We start from the raw sequence: 6,895 nt of genomic DNA, 5'->3' as shown, positions 1-6,895 counted from the left end.
TGAAATATTCTTAAGTTAGACTTCAGTATCTATTTGAAGCAACTCACTGTTGCAATAGAGTACCCTGGTCTGATCTTAATAATTCCGGATTCTATATCAAACAACATAGAAACACCCCAGAATTAAAAACATACGGAATCCGTGTACACAGTAGACAATAATTATTTTACCTCTTATTTTCTAAAGGTTTACAATGAAATAAGGAAATGGGAAAAGTTTGTGAGATAGCAACATTCCGCGGATGTGAAGTGACACGTGCTCGGGGCGTCTTCTCTATTTATGGACACAATGCACTGCATGCAATAATGGCTGATTGAGGATTCTGTATATTCTTAATTCTGTGAGAAATAGGTAGTCATAATGTATTTATTGGTCTAGTAAATCGGCATTGTTTAAGATGTACATTATTAGCAACGATGGCGTCCTAACATTTGTTATAGGTGATTTTGCAGGTGCTCGTCACATAATGGTTATACGCATATATGGAATGCGCGCCACTGCTTGGAACTCTGACGTCCATAGGTTCTTCGTGCCCCGCCAATTGCCACTTCAGCTTCGCGACTAGCTGAGCTATGTCAGAAACTTTATATCTACGCTTCAAAAAAGTATTATAAAACTTCTAAAACAGGTGATAGATTTAGGTGGAGCAACAGAGAGCGACACATTACCGCTTTGACAGTCAGTCAGTCAGTCAAGGATACCGCGGAAGTTTGAGGTCAATAGAATCATTATGATGTCAAAGTTAGAAACTTTTGTATGTAAAGCTTTTATGCTCGGAATTAATTTTATAAAACGCTCAAATTATATTTTAATGACTGTTGTACACTTTCGGTGACCTAGCGCTTTCAAAGTTGTAGTCATTACCTTATAAACTTTGTTTGTTTAGAAATTTCCAACTACGTTACGTGAATAAACTAATACCAAATATGGCGGTAGCTAAAAGGTTTTGAGTTTTAAAACATAATTATGTTTTTTTTAAACATGCAATTTGAAAATAGTGCACTTAAATACAATTCAAAGAAGAACTGAGAAAAACTTTATCCAGTAGAAGCATTACAAAATAATGACTTTAATACATACTCAAATTATAGCTTTCATAACTCTCACAGTATAATGTTTGTATTAAACGTAATCGACAAAAAAGCTTGGATGTAAATTATTGTTCTAACCAGGTTGCGCTTCTGATAATTTTAAATGACAATGTGAGACGGTGATAACAAAAAATAACTGCCGGTTATTATCTTGGGCTTCTTGAGTAACCAGGACGCATTGCAGTGGAACCCTCGTAGCTTCAGTTTTAAGTTTACGATTATGGTTAGCGCATCTCACTGCCATGTACACATTTCTCATGTAATGTACGCATCATAAGTGCCATCTATGGGCCTACTTGAATATATATATTTTTGACTTTTACTTTGAAAATTCCTTAGTTTCCAAGATGGCCGTACTGAAAATTATTTAAGCGGACGGACCATAGGTTCTAAGTTAACCTATGGTCCGTCCGTCCGGTCCGTTTGAAGGAGAAAGAGTAATATCAGTAATAGATATTTATACTGCTTCTTGAAAATAAATCAGGGGAAACCTAGCCAAAGGTTCATCAGGTCATTTACGAATTTCACGTATGTACCTAAAATGAATAATTTTAAGAGATTTTAAAAGTGCCCTATTTCGCAAGCTTACTATTTTATGTTACAAGCTTTTTATTATTTTCCATGTTCTCACGCTTGTTTAACTTTAGGTAAATACCTTTATAATGAAGTATTAAAAAGTAATTTTATTTTTTATTAAAAAGCTCGAAATATGAAATTTCCAAGCAAACAGGATAAAATATTACGTAAAACTGAACAGGTTTATGGCCATCTTTATTAGTATTACTCCTGTAATTAGCGGCATAGAATTACATGTAATTACGGGTCACTGTAATTTTCGTTGCGTGACATTTAAAAAAAAAAAGGCCCGATTTAATCAGTATTATTTCTGTAATCTAGAAGGCCTGACTAGATTTTAGATACTTAATAGGTATGGGCTGAAGGAGTCACGCATCTGGCGATAGAGAGAGCTGTACTCGGAGTGATACGTGATTAATAAAGGTCCGGTACGACGATTTAGAGGTCTGCCTTACCCCAAACAGGTTAGCCCGTTGCGATCTTAGACTGCATCATTACCACCACTTGAAATTACATTCTAAGACTAACTTGTAGAGGGATTTTAAAAATGTGTTCGTCCACGTACCTAGATAACGAAAGTGTAACGTTGTGCAATTTAACACGTACATTAATAAGCATTTACTCTGGATGCCGTGAGGCGGTCGGCAGATCAGAATACTGTTGCCTCTACCTCTCCTCTTCTCCTCCACGGGTTTCGTTATGTGCTTTAACGGTGAAGGAAAGCATCATGGGGAAACTTGCATGATAATTCTCGATGACTTCCTCAAGGGTGTGTGAAGCTAACTAATCCATAATTATTGGATAGAAGCAGGCGTTACTTTGCGGAAATCCATAATATATTATGAAAATTAAGCTTAATTAGCTATACTCCGCAAACAGCAGGAGAATCTGTATGGTGTAATTTATGATTTCTTCAATTCGTATACTCCACACCAAACAGATCCTCGGCAATGTAGCCTCTCGCTCCAAAACCGGAGCATCCTCAGGAAATGTTGACTTTACAATAAATAATTGTTAAGTAACAATTAATCCATAACTGGCCAGCATGGTGGACTATAGTCTACCCTTCTGAGAAGCGACCCGTGCTTTGCAGTTGGCCGGTAATGGTTGAAAATTACTAGGAGGTAAATAAAAAAAAACACTGCATATATTTCAAATTGTATTTTATTAATATTACATCCGTAAACATTTCACTCCATACTATTGGTCCATCCAACATACCACACGCCATAATAATATAATGTACAATTACCATTTATATAATTTGGATGTTAACGTTATACTTATTTTTATTAATACAGTAAACATATTTGTGAGGTCAATTTAGCATTAAGACAGAAATGTACATAATGGAGAGATTTTTCGACCTCCCTGGTTTTACTAAAAATGCAACCATTGCACCGGTAGGTAAGTGAAAAACCTCGAAACAGACACACATTTTGCAGGGTTTGTCACGTCACACGTCCTGGAAAGTCCCGCCCTGTGCCCATCCACTTAAAGCGTAGGTGTTCAGACCGGAACACAGCATTGCAACAATACTGCTTGGTGGCAGAAGAGCACCGCGGCGGTAGAACCCACTTCCTCGGACGAGCTCTGTCGCTAAAAGCTCTCCAACTCACCGCAGTAGTAGTACCACTGGTGCAGCGGTGAGTACTGGAGCCTTGCGGGAGCACCCAGGTTTGTACCCGGCAAGGCAAATTGGAACTGAATTTCCCCTGGTCGGTGGTTAATTCCCTTACAAACAAAGAAGTGATTTATGTAATAAATAGAGGTGCTCGAAATCTCCGAATTACACTAAATTTTTTCTAACTTGCCTTATAATGTAAAAAAATATATTTACTACTTTTTAGTGCAAAGTATGTTTTGAAAATAGTAAAAAAATAAATACATTAAAACAAATACAAAAACACAAATGTAAGTGTGTTCTTATTATTTTCTAAACAATTTAAAAATAAACTTTACACTAAAAGTAAGATAATAATTTAGGTTATAAGACATGTGAGAAAAAAAAATATTTTAGACCAAAATTGACTTTCGACCAAAATCGACAGATCTAACAAGCGATCCTATTCTTTCGATCAGTCAATTTGTTCTGGAGTTTACTAATAACTTTTAAATTATTGTTTAAATGTGAATTGACCCCACAGTACAGTTAAATATATTCTTTATTTACATTTATACAATCGAAAACACAAGTAAACTTTTTTACCTAGCCAATATAAAGCGATTACTTGAAACAGGTCAAACCCTTTACACACGACGACAGATTTTGCGCAAACGCGGTTCAGTTGTAATTCGTACGTCAGTCATATAACTAGTATATACAACGTGTAAATAAAAACCGTAGTACTTCACAGGCTTTAGCGGTACATTATATCCTGTCTCTGAGACTTATCTGTGAAACCGTTAACCTTATAGTTTTTAAATAAACCACTGCCATAGTTTTTACTGTAAGATAACAGATACAGCCCTAACATCACATGCAAAATTTAAATCAAGTGACTCCTGTCAGTTTATTAAAGTCGCGTAACGTAGGTACTATGCGCGTGTCGGTCTTTTATCTTCAATAGGGTTGTCATAAGTAAACACTTAAAATGTTTTGAATTCGTTTGTATAGAAAAATAAAGATGCTTCTTTTGATTTAATATTTTTAACAGGATGATTCCTTATGAAATATACTTATGCACCCTTCAACATTATTTCGTATTTCGATCACACGTTGTGTATTATAGTTTACTAGTATATAATAAATAAGTGCGAAACAGAGTAAATAGACGTTATACAATATAATTTTATGTTTCTGTTACCCCATACAATATCTTTAGGCAGCGATATGGCAAAAAAGAAAAAGTAAAATAAGGTTCAATTTACTCTGATAGTGCATCGAGAGTCACCAAAACAATCATCGTTGACGAGTTGCACGAATTCGTTCTAAGGGTTCTTTGTAATACCACCATACTGACTGTGACTAAACATGTTGAATCAAACATCATATTATCTGTTACGAAGAAGTTTGAAGCTACTAATGTCGTGTGGAAAAACTCACGCGCCTAAAATTGTCGTCGTGTACAAAGGCGCATATAGGTAGACTAATTTATAATGTATTTCTCTATACATTAGGTGTTCTATAACGAAATTGAATTACAATTTTCTAACATTATGGTATAGACACATCTAAGTTTGAGTTAAATCGAAAATTCCACAATCTCAATGAACTACACATTTATTTTTCAATGTCTCTTTAACGATACCTTGAACTAAAACTTTTGCTCCGTTGCTGCGAGAAGCAAATTAACAAAAAGGTTCATTAACGTTAACGTTTATACCTATAGTTATAATATAAAACTGCGAAATTAACTTTGTTACTATCTATTCAAAGATTATAAAATGTAAGCTAAATAAGTACCTAACTACAAAATTATAGTTATTAATTGAATAGTTAATAAAATATAATATATTTGCTTTCAGCGAACGATAAGTTATTCCGTTTGCTGTTTGTTTAATTCTAATATAAATAAAACTAACCTATGATCACTAATAATGTTTTGACAAACTGTCCACATTGAAAGGATTAAAATCCGCGAATATAGTCTTGAAATTCTAAATAAAAAATTATTTAGGTTTGAAAACCGACGTTGGATCTGTATTTTGGCTTGTGTTTTACCTAAATTTCCAAAAAAATAAATATTTGATTTCCAATAATAGGAATATTAAAATTCGCGTTCTTTTAGAATAACTTACGCTAGATGTGTCTACTAAATCTTTTCTATTTTAAATCCATTTTGGCGGCAACGAGATTATTAAACAAGGATAGTATTATTATATTAATCATGCAATTTATTATTATTTCCATAAGCACCAATATTGGAATCATAATTATTATAACGGGTTTATAATTTTCAATAATTTAATTAACTCATTTACACAATATACAAACTCACAACTAGAGTGATTGGTATTAAGCTGAGGCTACACTATCATAATATTTAGTTCGCAGAGAAGTCCATCAAATTTTTTAACTTCCTTTATTTTTAATACGTATCGATAATTGTGATACCGGCAGGCCCATTTGGTATATCAATGGATATTAAACTACGTTAGGAACAATAGAAAGTTACCTTAGTTGCTAATCGAGATAAAGAAAGACGTCGTCTCGATTCGCCACAAAACGCGGTTCGGTTTGACAGTAGTTAATTTAATGACAATTTTCCATAGTTCGTTACGAAATTTGACATTACCTGAGATACTAAATAAGCCTGCTAACCTGCGGTGTCATCTATCAAACGTCAAACTTTCAACTTCCTCTTGACAAAAATATTAAGAAGTATTTGAAAATTTAGAAATATTCCTTCAATTTAGGTTAATAAATACCTGAATAATTGCGAGAAAAACACGTTGCGTCTTTCGCAGTTTTTAAAATTGCGTCCAATGGGCTATCAATTACAAGAACTGCGCGATCGAGCTAGCAATTGTGATTTGACGCTCGTGGGACGAAATATTGAATGCTGCTAGGATCCTTACTTATAAGATTGTGTAAGTTTTTTATCAAATACCACATTTATAGAGTACAATAATGCATAAAATATGTTTATATCATGACTTTTGGTAGACAAGTATTTCTGTCTATATACTCATATGTCATACAAGAGGTAAGACGTTCTTAGGGTCACCGCAAATTGTGTACCAAAATGCGCGAGCAAAGTTGATCACTTTTGCTATGGATACTTTAATATAAATCCAAACACAATTAAAAATAAGAGTTGAATAAATTGTATGCACGATAGAATTTATTGCATCTTTGAATTTTTTTATTCTTGTATTCAAATTTCATATTATTCCGTTAATGTAGTTTAGGTAGGTTATCGCTATCGCTTAAAGCAGTTTTTTTTATAATATGTTAACGCACTTGTATAAAACTAATACACTCAAAGTGTTGTTAGTAAGCCCTGGATCTACTCTGAGCCCAAATTGTATTCTAAATGTCTACTTAACGTCTTAATTTGACAGCAACATCTGTCTCTGCACCTAATACCGGCAGCCTTTTTTAATTCACCCGAAGTTACGTAAGAATTAAATAGTGTAGACTCACCTTAATAATAATATATTTCTTAAAGTTAGGATATGATTTCAAGTAGAAAAGATGTCGTTTATTTTCGCTATATTACAATGTTTCAAAATATTGGCATAATAATTATAACATTAAATTACATTTTACTTACTTACTTAAG

This window comes from Pararge aegeria, chromosome 7, assembly GCF_905163445.1.
Source record: "Pararge aegeria chromosome 7, ilParAegt1.1, whole genome shotgun sequence".
NCBI lineage: Eukaryota > Metazoa > Arthropoda > Insecta > Lepidoptera > Nymphalidae > Pararge > Pararge aegeria.
The sequence above is the reverse complement of the archived record's forward strand: the minus strand, read 5'-3'. Positions refer to the sequence as shown.